We start from the raw sequence: 16,697 nt of genomic DNA, 5'->3' as shown, positions 1-16,697 counted from the left end.
CTGGAACTTATCAGACCCAAACAAATAGTTTCTGTCTATGATCCTGCAGTCCAGGATACAGGCTGGAATTAAACCCATAGCCCTTTACCGAAGTAAGAACCATGTCCTACACTTCCAAGTACAAGACTCACTTGCCCGGGGCGAAATGTTAGGGGATTATTTGGGATCTAGCTACCAATGAGCTGCGGGCATTCAAAGCTTTCACAACACATGGACTGTAGAGTTTGAGTAATGATTTTGGGCTGATGATTTTCCCTTTTCCCGGGGGCTTTATAATGCCTTCCGTTATGCACAATTGCCAGGATTAAGAGCATCGTCCACAGTGAATCAGACGTGATGGAGAGGTGCAGTTTACGAGACAGACGATGAATGCGGAAGATTTCCAATCAAAGACTGCAGTCATGGCAGGGCAGCGTGCCTTGTGTGGGAGGCTAAATCACTGACTTGCATCTCGGAGATTAATTTAAGCTGCTTTCCTTGTGGGCCGCATAAAAAAGTGGGCTGTTTTTTATGGGCAGCGGCCAAAACAGCTGAAGTTTCAAGGTAGAGGAAGAGACAGCAGGGAGACATTAAAAAATTACAGAGGGCGAATTGCTCACTGAGGACATGTCATGGTTACAAAGAGGAGACAGATGAAGAATTATATACTGTAAATTCACATTCAGTGGCCTTTATTTAGATGATTCATCACATCTCCTGATTGTTTCATTTTAAATTGCTGTTGATGGTGTTGGCTGTTAATGTAAAGACAATTCTGTTGTCTACATAGTCAAGTCTTGCTTCGAGTTTCTAGTTAACTAATTAATAAATTGTCAAAATCTCAGAATTATGATAACTGACACCGACATGGATCTTACGACTTCCAGCACCAACCCAATGGCCAGAATAAAGGTTAGCAAAGTACATTTCTGCAGAACCACAGATAAGTCCAAGCTTTCACGTTTCTTTAAGTTGCAACTTTACATTTGGTTAGGTTCGATTTTCTATTTCTGTCTCGTCACAATGCTGCGCTCACGCTCTGGTTAGGTGCAGGCACGTAAAACACCTGGTTAAGGTTAGGATAACAGCGTGGTTTGGCTTAAAATACCGGTTCTGGTCACAACAAACACAGCTGGAGATGGCCAGACTTCCTGTAAAAAATATCCAGTTTGGTCACCATAAACACAGCTGGAGATGGCCAGATATCCTGTAAAGAATATCCAAAAACGCAGACTCGAGCTGCAGTCGCCTATTCGGCAGCCTGATTGCCAATAACCAACTGTACTGATCAACTGCTTTATGCTTAACTAACAGTGTAAGCTGTGACAGTGCGGGTAATTTCTAACCTTCCCAGTGTTTAATTACCTACCCTTTTAAGATGTGATCACGTAAGCCTTTTGTTCGCTAGTATTAGTATCAAAGGAAATTGTCCCTCTGTCATCCCTAAAAAGTGGATTTCACAGTTCCAATTACAGTAATAACTAACTGCTTAGCAGAGTGAGAAGGAGGTTGCACCAGGACAGGAAACCCGTGCTTAAATCAGTCAGCTGTACTGGCTTCAACTGAAGCGGATTGGAGACAGAGAGGAGAATATTCACAAGTCTAATGTCACTGTATCGTAAGAAGGCTGTCTTTTATTTGTTTACGCTGGATGCAGAGATCCAATCATAGAAAACAAGATTTAGCGTTATGAGTAGATTTCTTACTATACTACTGTCATATCCAGTGTCAGTCACACAGTCTTCAAGTGTAACGTGGCTACTTTTAGGGACTGGCAGGACTTTTTGTTTGTGAATTAAACATCAGATTCGTTTGAGATTTAGAGGTTAAAGGGATGGAGATGGAGATGGAGATGGCAGTGCGGTCTTGGCTAACTTAGCTTTGGACGGCCTGCGTGCGCACATACGGACGTACACATCCCGAGTTTGCATGCGAGCGAGCACATAAGCCTGGACAAGCAGACATGCACACACTCAACGGACTGACACATCCGACTGCAAACTCATACTCGCACACAGCCGGCCCAGGCTCCACCCCCATGGGTTCGGTGATTGGCCTACTTAGAGGCAGGGCAGCCCACTGGCAGATTTGAAAAAACAGGGAAGCAGAGGAGGGAGGGATGGACAGAGGAGGAGGAGGAGGTTGGATATAGAGAGGGGGGCGGTGCACTGGTTTGTCCCTGCTCTCTCTCTCTCTCTCTCTCTCTGCTGGGTCAGGATGGAAAGGCTTACACAGGCAGGGGGAGGAAACATGTCATGAGAGGTGATGACACAGCCACGGAGACACATCCACATCCTCACTGACTCCCAAGTTCGCTGCCCGCCGCTGCCTCCGCCGACAACGCCGCTTTCGCCGCGTCCCACAGAGCAAAGAGAGAGAGAGAGAGCCAAGGATAGCCCTCCGTTCTCCCTCCCCACCACTCTCTCTCTTCCTCTCTTTTTTCACTTTGTCTGTGGATGATGGGATTTTAATCATGTGGAAGGTAAGAGAGAGAGGAGGAGGAGGAGGAGGAAGAGGAGGGAGTGAGCGAGCGAGGAGCTTGTTTTGTTTTTTCTTTATGCTTACTGTATGAGGGGGCCCCCCGTCTCTGAGGGAGTTTGTTCTTTCTTAGTTTACTTAAGTCTGCGAGTCCTCCCCGGGGGATTCCCGCACGCTTTCACCCTTCCATCTGGGCTCAGGCTGTATTCTCAGTGGAAATGAGGAGTGGAGGCGCTGAGTGCCAGCATTACTGGAATGATAATGATAGAGCAGTGGCTTAGGGGACGCAGCCAATGGGTGCCGTGGAGCCATCTGTATCAAGGAGAAAACTTGCTTGCTGAATTTACATTTCCTAACAGAGAGTGTGTTTTCCACCATGGGGGGTCTGCACGACTATGAATGAGTCGGCTTATTGGCAACTTCAGCCTCACGGGGAACTTGAATTTGGCCCCTAAAATGTGCGTAAAATTTTAGGAGGTGCCGACTGGGACACTTTCAGATGCTGACCACAGAAGTGCATGAAACGATACGTGCGCGGCGGCGGAGGTTGCATGGCATGTGAGAGTCTGTTTTGTGTGACCCAATTTTCAAAGAGCCACTGTGTGTTTTGGTTGGTTTGCTTGAAGCCCAAGACGCATAAAGACAGGAGACAGTGCCTTGAGGGATGCGTTAAAAAAATGTGTGTGCACTTGAGTGCTGGAAGTGTGTGTGAGCGCGATATAAAAGGTCCCAAACATTTTTGCACTTAAGAGGGAGGAAGTTTGACAGTGTTGATTTAACAGCTTCGAGGAGAGTGGACGCTTTCCCCCCCCCCACATAACATTTTGTGCGTTACATTATGTTTATACGTCCACATGAGTGCTTCCCATGCGCTTCTCCCATTCAGATTTGATCAACTGTGTTTGCATGAGCCTCCCCAGAGGTCGGGTTATTCAATTTCACAGCATCTCCTGTGTGCTGAGGCGTGTTTCGGGTTCATATCCGTGCGTGTGCGGCGCCGTGCTTCGTGCGTGCCGGAGCGTGTGTGCGACAGCTGGCAGCCACGGGCTTCGGTGCTGCCGCTGATCCTTCTCACCTGCTCTGGGGTCACGGGGGATCGAGGAAATCCAGGTTCAGTGTTTTGATCTGCGAGACAATGGGGGAAACTCAAGGGAGGGAGGCTGCAGTACCATGACTGGGATGATGAGTGTAGTTTTGACCAAAGCTAAACGCATTAAAGCGAAGCGTGTGCGAGTTTTAGTCCTAAAAATCTACATTTTTGCACTAAAACTTTAAATTATTGAACTAAATGTGCAGGTGTGATCTTTGAAAGAGGAATGCCAACTTTATTGGTGCAGAACATTAAGTGCAGAGCTTGTTTCTCTTAGTTTATGACGTACATCGTGCAGCTCTGACTTTTCTCGCAACACAGATGAGACAGTTTATGAGTGCTGGAGAGATATATTTCATATTTAGTGCTTTGTTCTTGAGGCCTCAAAGACCTAGACAGCTGCCGGCAGCCAAAAATAGCTATTGTTCTGAAAGGTTTAATAACTCTTGAACCACTAATCCTATCCACATGCTTTAAAGACTTGTGCAAAGTGGAGTTACTCGGGTTTTCAGTTCAATCAGAGGCTCCGTAGTGGACGTGATTACACCATCACGTTCTGCAGACTTGATTGCACAAGGAAACCCACATAGTTTAGCCATTTCATTAACTCTCTAAAGTTGTTTTGGACACATGTACATGGTCAGTTCAATGGACACTTGTCAATGAGGTTAATTTTAAAATAAATGGCTCTAACTTGCTTAGGAAAGGTCAGACATCGACAAAATTTCGCATGGAAGTTGAAAACATTCAAGTACATCTTTTAAAAAAAAAAAAAAAAAAACTAAACTTGCTAAACTTCTGGGGTCAGGGTTAGGGTTACAATACTAAACAACCCACTATTTTGAGTGAATTCTTCCATTCTCAGATAAAAGAAAATGTAAAATTGGGACTTTAAATGTGAGGTTCTCCTGACCAAAACCATGTATGGCACTTGATGCTGACTGCTACAATAAGAAAAGATTAACAAAATAAGTAGAGCCCGACAGGAGAATCAGGCCCCCCCACAAAATGTTCTGGACTTTGAGGGTTAAATAAAAGTTTCATCTATCCATAAATAGTTGAATTTACACACTTGAATTGCCGTTTTGCAGTTTGTCATTTCCTCCATTGGCTTTGACAAACAGTGACATGGAAGGACAAAAAGGCTTTGTCTGGCGTTTGTTTTGTAGTTGTCACGATGCCGACCGATATAGCAACAATAGCGTTGATGCTGTTTCTTTTCCTGTTTCCCTTGACACGTTTCAGCTGCATTGTCAGCCTGGGCGGGCTTGAGAACAGCATCTTAGCTCTGTTTTGTTGTTTTTTTTCCCCCCTCTTTGAACCTGAAGACTGACTGTGGGAACCGTGTAGATAAATATAGCAAAGGCAGTAATTGTCAGTGCTTTTCCTGTGTGGGTCTGCATTGTCAGTTTGTTTAAGTGGAGGGAAAGGTGCAGCTCTTTGCTCTTAATGTAAACCCGAGGAGTTGCCTGAGCGTTGGGGAGACGGATTCCTGTTGCCACCTACATCGCCCCCCTCCTGAAATACCCTCCTATCTCAGCAGCGTGTAGCTTACACGGTAAAATCGGGAGGTGTAACTCATGAGACTCTTATCTCTGCCTAATTGGTTAATTTGATCTTCAAAGCGTCAGCAGCCTCCCACTTCAGACGCTCGAGGGGCGAACTGCTAATTGCTATCTAAACATCCTTCAAGAAAAAGGACAAAGACAGACTGGAATACTTTTTTTTTTTACCCTTTCCTCTCGTCATCTCGCCTATTTCCACTCCAGTTCAGTTCATTTTATTCACTCCAGTGCGTTCTTTAATCACCAACCGAATGAGACGAGAGTGCAACGTTGCCATGGAGACTCGTGACAATGAGCACAATCGGTTCAGTGAGACTTGGCAGCTTGTGTTGTCCTGTGGAGAGGATAAGTAGTTCCTCAAACTTTTTTTTTTTCCCCCTACACTTGTCAGGAGTCTTTACAGTAGACTGCTTTACAAATCAAGTGTGGTATTGCCCAAAACTTAACATTTGAACTATGGTTATACTATTATTGTCCACGCTGGACTGCACACATCTTACTCTGATGTTGGAGATAAAAATCCAGTGTAACATCAGATTTTTCTCGGCTAAGTGCGTGCTGAGAAGGCTCCGGCGCTGGTTTCCTGTGTCATCTGCAATACGTGCAATTGAGGCGTCTTTTTGAGTGCAGATGTGCTAAACAAGTTCACCACACCTTCACTGCTAATGTGTCGGATACAGCAGCCTTGCCAGTGGCCCTACACTCAAGAGCTAGACGCTGTAGTCACCCCTCCAGCTCCACTTCCTGTGCAGTAGTATGAAGAGCAACAAAGTCTGAGCCGGAGGGTGGCTGGGAGGGTCATTCACAGGATTTTCCCTCCGGAGGCCAGGGTTTGCATCCCGTTTTGGACCAAGAGTAAGGAGATATTTGTTTTTAAGTTATGTAACAGGAGTGAACATGTGAAAAGGTGACTGATGTGCCGGACGTTACCAGAGTGACGTCACAGACTTTTCCTTAAGCTTACGAAGACCTTTATTTTTCCCAGCCTTAACCAAGTAGTTAAGTTTGCCTAACCCTAACAAAGTACTTCATTTTGCCTAACCTTTATCAAGTTCTTTATTTTGCCTAACATAATAATGTAGTTTTTTTCCTAAACCTAACAAAGTACTGTATTTTGCCTAACCCTAACAAAGTAAGTTTTTTTTTACCTAAACCTATAAGAACCTTACTTTACCTAACCCTAACCAGGTAGTTTTTTCCGCCTAAACCTAACCAAGTACTTTGTTTTGCCTTACCCCAACCAAGCAACTGTTTGCCTAAATTAATAATGTTCGAAAATAACAATTTGCGATACTATGCAAACTGTGAGTCAGCATTGTTTTTTTTGAAAGTCTACCTGGAGTCTTCATTTTGCCTTACAAGCTCTTCAAGTATATAACTGATGCTGGAGCGGTAGCCAGAGTGTCACAGTATGAAGCTTAACGCAACTGACCAAGCTGCCCAAATTTGACGAGTCAGGAGTGAGTCACAGTAATCCTGCAGTCTCATATCTCTCCTGCAGAACCCACTTGGTATTCTGCGAGGCACTGGGAAGAACTCCGTTCACAGAAGTTTGAATCTCTGATAAAACATGACCTTTAACAGTTTTTCTATCCGGAGAAAAGTAATCACTAATTCTCTGAGAGTGCTGCCTGATGAACAACATTTCACAGATATCAGACCCGGCTCGGTTTTCATTATTTCCCCCTCCAGATTATGAGTTCGGAGATATGTCGCAGCTGTTTGATATGCATCTAGGGTTTTAGTTAAATTGCCGCAGACCGGCAGGTTTAAAAAAGTCACATCACATCATTTTTGGAATATCAGCCAGTGGAGAGGCCCCCAGAGTTCAATATCATGATGTTTTTTGACATTCCTTCACTTTGGATCACGTCACGTCTCACTTCGCTCTCATCGTTCGTGCTGAAAAAATGCAGGGGGGTGAAAAAATAGTGTAATTGTAAGCATATTCCAAAGATTCCCATGATTTGGTGTTATGAAAAACAAGGTGCCCTGTGAGGAAGGGTCATTTTAGGCATGCTGGGGTTAAACTCAGGTCACATGTGCAAAGAAACATGTTCCTTGGGGAAACAGAACCCCAAGCTAGCTCCTTCGCTACGCTACAAAAACATCCGATCATACCAAGTTATTTCTGTCAACCCCGATTCCCAAAGCAGTGTAGAACTGATGAAACAGAATGGGATGATTTGCTAATCCTTTTTGACATATAGTCAACTGAAAACAGCACAAATATGATATATTAATATATTTAGTGACTGTTATTCATCAACGTCATCGATTTTAAAACATATACGTACTGTACTGTAAATATAGGTAAACAGGTTCATTGGTAACAGGTGATAGTATCATGATTGGTATGACAGGGGCATCCTCAAAAGACTCAGGTGTTCACAGAGGTATGGGGCAAGTTTACCACTTATATACATGATTGTATAAAGGATATTACTACATGAGGGTAAAACTGTTATCAGTAAACACAGTTTGTCAGCGATGGTTGCATTTTGTTTTTATTTGTTCGATTAAGTATCTGGAAACTTGGTGTTGGAAATATTGAAAACATCAGTGGTGGACTCAGGATGTTTGAGGGGCAGGGGCAGATAAAAACAGGGCCACCCGCACAGAAAGTTGTGGTATATTTATAGTAAAGGGCACTTTTTATGTACTTTATGTGTCATAGGTTACGTACCATATTGACATTTCTGTCATATGTTCACATTACATGTTTATGACCTGACTGTCATATCTGGAGGTGGAGGGGATGGGGGCTTGGCAGCCTTGTCACTGGCTTGACAAGGCTGCCAAGCCAGTGACCACAGTTCAGATTGTGTTTCAACATCCGTAAGAGTGAAACCTCAGGATGATTTCCAGATGGGTTTTTTGGCGTTAAAAACAGGTATTTTAAGCCAAATCATGACCTTTTCCAAACCCTAACCAAGTGTTTTTTTGTGCCGAAAGCTAACCAGAACATAAGCACAGGGTTGGAAACGAAACGAAATGGAACCTCAAGAACATAAAATTGCAACATAAAGAAATGGAGTTTTAACATACAATACCTGGTTTGCAGAAACGTATATTGCTGACAGTTATTCTGGCCATCGGGCTGAAAAAAAGCAGGCTGCACCAAAACGAAATAAATAAACTAGATGCTGGAAATATTGGAAAGCCGTTCACATATTGTGCATTCACTGCCTGACTTAAAGGATTCAAATACCACACGAAAATCACCTGATAAGCGGGATATTTTTGCATACGCACCTGAGAGTCCTCTAAATCTGCCTGGTCACATTCCTCTTGCAGCTGCAGCGTATAAACCACACAGATGCTGCACGCCTTAGCATTATCCCCGAGTGCTCTGTTCATACACACATAAACTAGCTTACCTCATCTCTGCCAGCTCTCTGGGGCCGCTTTCACGCAGCAAACATTTCATTATCCAATCAAAGTTGCAATGATAATTTAGCACTTCGGGGAATAACCACCACTTAATCACTTTCATGTCCGCCAAGGGGATCCTGAGCATATATTTTGAGGCAACATTATTGTATGTAGAATAATTGTAATCACGGAAGGAGGCGTTAACTAAATTTGCAGCGTCTTAGAAAGGAAATATAGCGCGCTCGATCATCCCAAACGGCATTCCCAGGGTGATATATTCTCTGCGTTTTCCTCCCCTGTCAGTGTAAAGATTAAATGAAGACATGTGAGTATGTGGTAGGCGAGCGTTTGAGTGGGATTTTGCTATAAAGAAGAGTAACCTTGGAGCGCAGCACGCTCAGCTTTCAGTTTATCTGGCACTGTGTGTGTGCGCGTGTGTGTGTGTGTCTCACGGGTGCAAAGATCACCCACCCTGATGAAATGTGTCCTTGACAGCACCAGACTTGTTTTTGTCTCTTATAATCTCCGGCCTCCAAACATCGCATCTAATTTCCCATGCAGCACTGTACCCAATCTGGGTCACACAAGCAGACAGACCGTGCCCGCCCACACACACACACCAACACAAAAATCACAAACGTCACCCTGTATCATAATCACTAATAGCCCCGGCATCCCGGACTACGACCGGCCAATCCTGTTAGGTGTGACTGACCGCGTCGGAACATGAAAGGCCGTGATTGGTCACAGCTAGTGTGGTCGGAAGCGGATTAGGGATCAACATGGCAGGGTGTCTGGAGTCAGACAAAGACTGTGTGTGTGTGCGTGTCTGTGTGTGTGTGTGGCAACGTTCAGCGTTGTTAACTTGTTAATAATCCAGCGAATGCAGCCTCGTAATGTACGGGGGAGATGACGGGAAGTTGAGGAGACGAAGATGAGAAGGAGGAACGAGAAGAAGATGAGAGAGATTTTCAAAATCGTACTCTCCTTTGAGTTTGACATCTAAAGCTTCTTTCCTTTTTTTTTTCATTAGTCTAAAAGTGGAGTTTGGACTTCTTTTCGCTTCAGCTTTTGGGCATGTTCATCGCCCCAACTTTTTTTATTCCTCTGTCCTAATTGGACTCTCAGCACCTCCACCTGCCTGCGAGCCAGTGTGCTCCACATAAAGTGAATTTCTTCCAGCACTCGCGCTGCAAGATTTATCACGTACTTCCCCACAAGCTGTGCCCAAGACAAATATTTAGGAGGGAAATGGTGTAGAAAAATATTTTGACTTAGCTCCACATGGCGGGGGGAGCATATCAGCACTCTTTCCTCATGGCTGCAGCGTATGGGAAGGTGATACAATCTTCTTTAAAGGGGCACTATGGAACTTTAAACTTTGTTAATGTTTACAATATTAATGAGGGAACTCGGAGAAGTTTATTTTTTCCATAACTGAATAAACAATCAGAGGAAAATAAGGTTTAAAGCTAGAGAGGTGGCGGGGTACGCCAAATATAAGCAAAGTAAAACAGAAAACATTAACTACAGAGTGCACCTTTAAAAAAAGAAAAAACAATCAATTTACAAAGGACATTTTTTCAACCTTGGCACAGATAGTATGTCCCTGAAAAACGACTTTTGAATCAAGGGTTAATCTCTCTGAGAGCAGATTATTCTGAATACAAATCCCATAAGCGCTCGAAATTCTTCGACAGATCGGAGGTAAACAAGGTGTCGAAAGGTTTATATGTTGTTAAAAATGGAGAGGGGGGACATTTTATAAAGGGGGGTAAACACAAAAGGGTAGAGGTTTGTGTTTCATAATTCACAAAAAAGTCAATAATGTATGTCCTTTTTTATTTTTTCAGAAATGTCTGAATAATTGAGCACCGGCTCTTTCTCCGCGTGTCCCTGCTGTGAAAGTAGGTGACGTTCGTGGCCGTGTTTAAACCTGAAGCTGTGAAGAGATTAAAATTTTGAGCCCAAATTTGATCCTTTAAGTCATGCTGACCTTCAGTTTTTAGATAAAGCTGGAACATATTACAGTCCAAACGTTAACCAGACAGGCGTTCTTTGCTCAGAAAACGTGGCATTATAAAAAAGGTTAACGGGCGCAGATCATCGTGTTTGCCCTCTTTTCACTGCGTCCCAACATTCTGCCGTACGCTTGCTTTTTTCCGCCTCCTGCGAGTTAAAAGCGAGTCATGCTCATACAGTGACACACACACAGTGTATGCTGATTGTGCGAGCCAGGTCAATGTGGATGACCTACTTCTCGGTTCTGCTCCGCGGACTGCCACAGCCGCTCACGTCAACTCGCCAAATGGAGCCCTCCACCCACTCAAATTTGTGTTTTCGGAGGAGTGGGTGGGGGCGGGGGTGGGGTCAGATGGCTTTTGGCTGCTTATCCTAATGATTTTTTGGGTGATTTTTGTGTCACATCATTTACTGTGAGCCGTGAAGGAGTAGATTTATTTATTTTTTTGCGCAGTTTGTCAAGTAATGGCATTGCTGAAATATTCATTTTGCTAAAAAGCTAAAGTGGCAGTGAAATAACCCCCCCCCCCCCCGAAGCAGATTAAGAGGCTTTTATTGCTAAGAGACTGGGAGAAGAAAGTGTGGCTGGAATTATTAACAATTATCAAGAGTACATCAGCATTATGAGGAGCTCCATGCATTATGGAGAAACTCACATTCTTTTCCCATCTCATAAACACACTCCGTCTCTGGCTTGCCTCTGTTTTTGTCTGCATCGTGCTCTCGTTGAATCAGTTTTTAGAAAATGGACAGAAAGAGCCCCCATGAAAATTTTAACAGCTTAAACTATGAGTGGAAGGGAGAGCCTCAACCTCCTCGGACCTGAAGTCAATGAAAGATTCAGAAGTCGGGCGGGGACTAATGTGAGGAGTCGGCCCAAATATAAACAGGAAGAGAGATCAAAAGTTGAAAGAGGTTTAATTTCTCAAGTTCCAGTGAGCCAGTGGACATTGTTCAGGATATTAAAAGTGATGTTTCGTTTTATACCGGCTGCACATTTTAAAAGGTTATTTGCTGGCGTTCATGGATCAGGGGTTTTTAGAGGGTTTTGTTTCAGAATAAAAATGCCACATAAAGCTGAGAGTAGCATCAGGGCAGCGACCTTTGTTCCTCTCTAAAAATAGAAACATAGCATTTTGGACTTCTGTTACACAATGTGGTAACAGGAGAGGGCTGGAGCAGTAAATCTGTCAGGAACAGACAGACAGGAAGAAGATGACACAGGGATGTCTGGTTCTTTTGAAAGGGGGAGCATCTCTGACAAAGATCCTTTGATGTACGGAGGCCAAGAAGTGCCACACTTGCAATATTTTTTTTTAAATGCCATTATTAAGATTAGCAATTATGTTTTTATTTATAATATAAATAAAACATATATATCATACATATGATGTAATTTATTAATGTAAGGGATTTATGATTTATACATTTATTTATGTTACTTATTTTTTTAATCAAGAAAACAAAGCTGTCATAGAGACCTAATTATATCATCAACCCGTTATCACAAAAAAACCCAAAATGTTGTTTCTTCTTCTTACTTTTAAATATTTTTTACTAAAAATATTCTGAAAACAAATGTCAAATGTAAATAAAAAGTTAATAAGGTTTGGTTTGAAACTCCTAAACCCAACCCACAGAGCAGTGTGTGTGGTTCATGGTCCACTCTTATGAAGTCATTTTTTATTCTATTTTATATTTTTTTGAGAAATGATCTCGTTATCTCAAGAAAATCTCGTTGTAAGTCGCTTTGGACAAAAGCGTCTGCTAAATGCCCTAAATGTAAATGTAAATGTACGAAATCTGTCTGTGTTTGCTTGAAATAATGAGATAAATTAACCAGTTAACATGAGAATATGAGCTTTTGATTTCAAGATACTGAAATAATTCACCTGTAAGAAGTATATGTAGATAAAAACAGTATTAAAAAAAATAATTTCAATAACGTCTGTTCTTGGCTTCCGTACAGAAACGTAACATATCTATTGAATGTTATGTTGTTATCTATGTGCGGTTACATGCATTACAGTCATGTTCAGAGGTTCATATTTTTACAGTCAAGCAAAAATCTTTCTCAAGTTTTTTCTTTTAATTACAAGCACATAGAAGTATTGCTTCATGTTGTGCTCTTCATAAAGACATGGTCACATTTAAACGAACGCGCCGCTGCGATTTCGCTGGTCAAAAGTCACTACTGTTGAGTGCAGTGCAAAGCTGGAGGATTTGCGAATGTTTTGTTTGCCCCTTCACATGTGTGACAGTGCCTGATTCAGTCTGCGTGAAAGTGGTGAGAAGTGATCAGGAAACAAACTCAAAGTGGATGACAGGCTTAAAAATCAATCTGAGTGTTTCTTGTGTAAGATTTCTTTTAGATGTCCTTTTGGGTAATCAGTTTCAGATCTGACTAATACACCGTGAAAGTCAACTTGACTAGAATAGGCTGTAGATAATATGACTTTTTGGCTGGACTGCAGCAAAGCAGGGCCACATACGGGAGTTTCCTCTTCCACTAGCTCTTTCAAAATGAATAGGTGCAGACAGTCCTCAATTACATCTTCAGAAGCACAGTGACGAGACGTCCAGCCATATACTTTTCCACCAAGTCTTGTTCTTTTAAGTTTCAGGCTGACTATTTGGAAAGCAAAACACCTTTAATAGGCATCTGAAGTATGCACTTGACGTCTCCATGCATGATGTCATGCTAAGAGACTGAAGGAAAAAAGTCATATCGGCTATCTCGGGTAACATTGGTTTGTGCTGCTGGAGTGTAAATCAGTAAAAGAGCGGGAAAGAGCTGCTACCGTAGCACTATAGCTTCCTCACAGTGGGGAAATACTACACAGTAGATATGGCTGTTGTGAATGAACAAACTAATGAATTTATGTAATGATGTGACCTTTGACCTTAAAAATAATACTTTCTTGCTAGTTGGACTGAAATGACAGAAAAACGCCCATCGAGCGCAACAGCTTGATCCAAAATGTCGTGGTGGAGACAGGTCTCTGTGGGCACAACAGTCTCTGAGTCCCATTTTGTCCATTGTCCTTGTGCTGTGACCAGACATTAGCAAAGAGGAGCCTTAAACCAAGCTAGATTAGCATGGCTCTTATTTAAATTCATGTTGCATAACACCAATTAAAATGTAACTGGATGCATTGGAGGAATGTAAAATGGAGGAAGGAAGGAAGGAGAGGAACAAAAACCATACAATTTATTTATACTTTCTCTAACCATGCCATGTATAAAAAACCTACAGTATAGAGGTATAGGAGGACATATTTTGTTTGGTTAAATTTAGAATGGACATGTACTTTTTAGTTAAACATCCTCCAGTCATGTTGATTTCTTTTGGCTGGATGGTTATGAAAAACCAGGCTTCAGAGAGGGAACGTTTCTTGGAGCAGATTTTTACCAAGCTTGGAGAGAGAAGGCAGAATATTTTGTTCCAAGACCGACCCGCAGAATAACCTGCAATTTTGTAATGAAATGAAACATCTGAGCGCCGCAACTGCACTTTTGGTGTCTGTTTTGCGTGTGCATGACAAGAAAATAGATCAAATCAGTCAGAATATGGATATGAAGGAATCTGTTCCTCTGCTCGGTAAGAAGCATTCATATCTCTCATGCTGCAGGGTAAAAAGAGGAGGAGGAGTGAGAGTGTGGAGGATTCTCTCACTTCTCATTCAGCTTTGTATTGCCCCCCACTGAAGAGCATTGGTACTGACGTTTCAGTGTTGCCAGCAGCCTTTTCACACACGCTGGCAGCTCTGACAGTCATGAAGCGCACAGTGATGGTGGGAAAAATAAACAACTCGGCTTGGATTTTCACCAATCTGCCCTTCCAGCCTGAATGCCCTTTCTCGCCTTCTCGCATTCCTGTTTTCTCTTCCCCTCTGACTGCACATCCCCATCGCTGTGCTCCTCTCCCCCTCGCTAACACTCATCCTCCTTCTGTTTTCTGCTCTGTCGCAGCCATGCATGGTTCAACAGTGTCACCTACGGTGTGCTGAGAGGCACTTCAGCCTGTCTCACCTGCCGATTCGGGTCTGTGTGACTGTCTGTGTCTATTTTTCAGCACAGATTTAGGTTTGCGAGGGTGAATTTATTCTCTTTATCCTTTAGCACCTCCAGCCTTCCCTCCTGTCGAGCACTTCCCTGTCAGAGCTCCATCAGTGTCGAACTTTCCCAGCTCTGTATGGAACTTTTCTCTGCTCCTGTAAAATGCTGTTTGTAGACTACATGAAGTCCCCCTTGGACTTTTATGACTCAAATGTGCCATTCAGTGTGTAAAACGCTCAGTGTACAGTGTACGTCTATAGACATTGATTCAAAAATGGAGGTTTTAACTGGGAACAGTGGGCTGAGAGCATAAGTGGGAATACTTTGGAGCAGGAAGTTAAAATAGGGTGTTGCCATGCGAGAAAGGAAATTAGTTATGTAAGATTATGGCCATATTAAAGCTGTTGTAATTTAACTCAGGTTTTCCACTGAGCAACATTAACTTTAGTACTGGTGTGGGTGCAATCTACCGAGCTGGTTTCATCACAATTAAAGCTGCATTAATTGATTTCTGGCCACAAGGGGGCAGTAAAACAAGCTAAAAACACAACGTTAACAGTTGCCTGTTTACAAACCTGACACAAAGCAACATTAGCATTCATTTGGAGTCTTGTGTCTGGCATACCAACTAATGGAAGTCCAATACTCGCCCTCCTCCTGTTTTCGTCTGGACCGTCTATCGAATGAATTAAAAAGCTCTTTAGCTGATTAATCTGAGTGGGAACTGCAAAGTTGGGGGATAATTCTCTGTGTGTTTGCAACCCTTTTAACATTATACAGAGCCCCGTGATCTGTTGTTTGTATAAAATATTGATTAGTGCAACTTTAAGGACCATTTAATTCCGTTTGTCAGCTTTCAAGCCCTGACTTTTTGTGTCTGTGTGTGTTGTTTGTCCACACATCCACATTTCTGAGAGCCGGGGTACAAAATGAGTAAGTCGTCTGAAAGATTTGTTCCTGGTGATTAATCACGCACAGCCTAAACGCTTCCCCGTTGAGTTAGACAGAGCTCTAGTGGTGCCATGGAGCCGTTTTTCCCCTTTTTGTTTATCTCACGCATGATGAGACACACAAAATGATACGCAGGTGCCACACAAGATATGCCAGAGTTTGAAATGCTTATGCAACCGACACTTGTGAGAAATGAAGGATGTACACTGAATGTTCAGTTTGGAATCCTTTTTCCAGCAGGAGACACATAAATGGGTAAAAGGTCTAGAACTGGAGATCTTTTTGGCGTTGTCATTATTCTGCATGTTTAAAACCAGTAACACTCTATAATAAAAATAATTACCTCCACCCATTAGTTTATTTTTTCACCCTTGTACATTTGTCAGTTGGTTGGTTGGTTTGTTACCGGGCTTATACAAAAACTGCTGCACGGATTTCCACGAAACTTTGATGAAGGATGGGTCTTGGCCCAGAATAGACCCCATTAACTTTCGGTGCTGTTGTGGATAACACAACAACAGGGCGTTGTTCGACATTTTTGTTAATTTCTCAAGGAATAATGCATGGATATTGATGAAAAAAATCAGGTGTATTAAGTGGCTGTTATCTGTGAATGAGTACAATGTGATGCTGATCATAAACTTAAATTATGGTTAAGCAGTGATAGGTGGATTAAAAATCAGAGTTACATAGAGCGATTGAGTTTGGTATTGAATTAGTCTCGACTGAATTAAAGGGGGCTGTTGGACCTTTTGCACTACTGAATTTTTCTTTAAAGACATCCATGTATTGTGCTGCAGAGACATCTTCTGAAGTTGGCATGCTAGCCAGCTAGCGCCATCCTTTCCTGTCGACCTCAAGATGCAACAGTCTGATAGTATAGCAAGCTCAGGACTGCAGAGCCTTGTTGCAAGGCTAACTGAGCTAACAGCAGCTACAGTTAGCATGAGTGTATGAATTTGAGAGGTTGCCAGTTGTTACATATTGCGCCTTTAAGTAAACTTCAGTTAATAGTTATTTCACTGTTAACAGTGTAATGCTATATAAGCCATTTATTAAGCAATTATAAAAGTTTGTAAACATCAGCTGCAACTTTAAAGTGGCCATTCGAAATATGTTTATTGATGAACTACACAGTATTTATTAACTATGTACAAAGTATTAAAAACATCAGTTGC

At 42.5% G+C, this 16,697-nt stretch overlaps 1 protein-coding gene across 1 annotated transcript in view; it reads left to right on the top strand.

Annotated features, from left to right (window-relative positions):
* The first annotated feature begins 2,178 nt into the window (after nt 1-2,178).
* Nucleotides 2,179-16,697, top strand: part of LOC311253036 (E3 ubiquitin-protein ligase Midline-1-like) — a 48,906-nt gene continuing 34,387 nt past the window's right edge. The window contains exon 1 of the mRNA XM_084346755.1: nt 2,179-2,461. The gene's annotated coding sequence lies outside the window, so the exon portion shown is untranslated. The remainder of the gene's footprint in view (nt 2,462-16,697) is intronic.

Source organism: Pagrus pagrus, assembly GCF_965226575.1.
Source record: "Pagrus pagrus genome assembly, chromosome: 24".
Classification (NCBI taxonomy): domain Eukaryota; kingdom Metazoa; phylum Chordata; class Actinopteri; order Spariformes; family Sparidae; genus Pagrus; species Pagrus pagrus.
This window is presented reverse-complemented; position numbering and strand designations above follow the sequence as displayed.